Source organism: Pelodiscus sinensis, chromosome 30 (genome assembly GCF_052426305.1).
Source record: "Pelodiscus sinensis isolate ZL-2025 chromosome 30, ASM5242630v1, whole genome shotgun sequence".
Lineage (NCBI taxonomy): Eukaryota > Metazoa > Chordata > Testudines > Trionychidae > Pelodiscus > Pelodiscus sinensis.
The window spans coordinates 7,816,794-7,819,158 of record NC_143081.1 but is presented as its reverse complement, the minus strand read 5'-3'; positions in this window follow the sequence as shown (position 1 = coordinate 7,819,158).

Genomic DNA, 2,365 nt, shown 5'->3' with positions numbered 1-2,365 from the left:
TCCCCAAGCGAGGATGCAGGGCCAGGCTGCCATCGTAACTGGGTAGGAGCGGGGAGGAGGGAGGCACTTTCTGTTCTGCCTCCTCCTGCTGGCTCCTCAGCCCCAGCACCACAGCCGGGTAAAATCTGCAGCAAACACTGCGGCCGGGCAGCCTCCAGTTTGTGGTCTGGCATTGGTCCATGAACCGGTGGTTGGGAACCGCTGCTTTACACCACCGGCAGAGCCGCATCCGGGCAGCACTGAGATGTGGCTGGGGGAGGGGCAGCATGGTCCGTGTGATACTGAAGACTGGCCGCTCCAAGCATGCAATATGCTGGTGAGTAAGTGGCTCCCTCACAACGATCAGAAAATGTCGGATTCTTTCCCTCCAGAGATGTGAAAATGACACCTGGGTAGGAAGGTGTGAGCCCAGGGGCAGGGTCTGGCTGAGTGGGGAAGTGGGGATTGACGGCTGCAGCCCCCTCAGTTTAAAGACTCTCCCCTGTGGGGATAAACAAAGAGATGGGAGAGCTTCTCCCCACAGCCCCATCTCAGCCGGGCTGCCCCCTTTCTCCCCTCACCAGCTCTTCCTCAGCCTAGCCCAGCTCCAGCTCCCCAGAGTGGGATCAGTCCCATTACATGAGGTCGGTGTCTGGGGACTGGAAACTCTCCCCACTCCTCATTGTCAAGCCCAGGAAATGGGCAGCTCCCCTCCCCCTGCACTCTGTGGCCCACACGGCAGCGTGTCTCCAGCCCGAGCTGAGTGGTGGCCACGCCTGAAGCTGTGACGTCCCCTGCTGAGCCGAGAACCCAGCTCCCAGCCCAGAGTGACCGGCTCAGCATGGAGCTAACTCGCCTTCTGCCTCTGCTGGGTGAGTGCTTGGCCTCAGCCCCCCCCACAGCCCATCTGTGTCTGTCTGTCTGCCTGGAGAGTCCCCTCTCCCAGCGCTGCATCCCCAGATCCCTCACCCCCTCTCTTCTCTTCTCTTCCAGCCTCTCTCCAGAGTCTCCCCAGACCGGTGTCCCCCGCAGGTAACGACATCTCCTGGCCTCCCTGAGATGCTGGCGGTAGAGTGGGGGAGCGGGGAGGGGTTCTGTCAGCAGGGCTGGGATCCTGATCCTCTCACACCATGGTGTTGGGAATTGCAAGGAAGGGGGGATCATCCCCTGATGTCCCCGTGACTTCCCCTGATATCCAGAGGGGTGGAAGAGCGACTCCATCTGATGCCTGCGGGGAGGGTCTGTTTGGTGGGTCCCAGCCCAGGTCACAGGGGAGAGGCTTCCCCCATCCCCATGGGCACTGCCCAGCCCCTCATTGGCAGCCTCAGCAGAGAGAGAGAGATCTGGGCGGGCCATGGAGACTGAGCTCCCACCTCCCCATAACACTGACCCCTGGGCAGGGCCCACCCATGTGGCGCTCTCTGCCCCAGCTCTCAGATGAGAGGGCTGAGGGCCCAGCCCCATGCAGCAGGGCAGTAAAAGCAGGTTCTGCAGAGAACGCAGAAGAAAGGTGCTGGGTGGAAAAACTCCCCCTTCCCTCCACCACATCCGCCAGAGCTTCCTCATTTCTAGTCAGCGCCTTCTACCTACTGCTGGGCAGGGCTGATGGTCACATGACAGATCCTCCCACCCTCTTATCCCTCTGCCCCTGGATGGAGACTGTGGGTGACTGTCCTGATGGAAATGGGGGTGTTGGGATCGATCCATTTCAACAACATCCCTGCCCCTCTGTTGGCACCCCACATTCCCCCTGAATGGAGAGTGTTGGGATCTTGGGGGTCCCAAGTGGAGGAAGGGCCCTTCCACCCCCCACAAATGAGCTCACCCGCTTCCTCTGGATGGAGAGCGAGGGGAACTGCTGGTTCCAAGTCACATGGACGATCCTTGCTGCCCTACGTGGACAACTGCAGAGCCCCTGCCCTTGTCCCTGAATTGCCCCGTGGCACCCGGCCATCTCCTGCCTCTATGGGATGGGGAGCAGCTGACTGAGGGTTAGTGGAGATCGGGGGTGCAGGGAGCAGGCTGTGAGATGGGAGTGAAGTTGCACAGAGGGAGGGAGCTGGAATTTGTCCAGCCATATGACACAGGGAAGGGTCGGGGGGACGTGGTCTCTGTCTAGAAGCTCCTATCTAGGGAACAATCAACAGCTCAGTTGCAAACACGACCCAGTGCCTGGGAGCTGGAGCCAGACAAACTCGGGCTGGAAATAGGGGGCATTTTCACGGTGGGGGAATTAATGAAGGGGACACTTCCCAAAGCTCTGAGGTGGATTCTCCAGCACTGACAATTTCTGAATGAAGCCTCAATGTGCTTCCCAGGGATCTGCTCTGGGTGACAGAGGAACCATCCAGGGCAATCCCAGGGGCTGGGTGACACACGGGTTGGA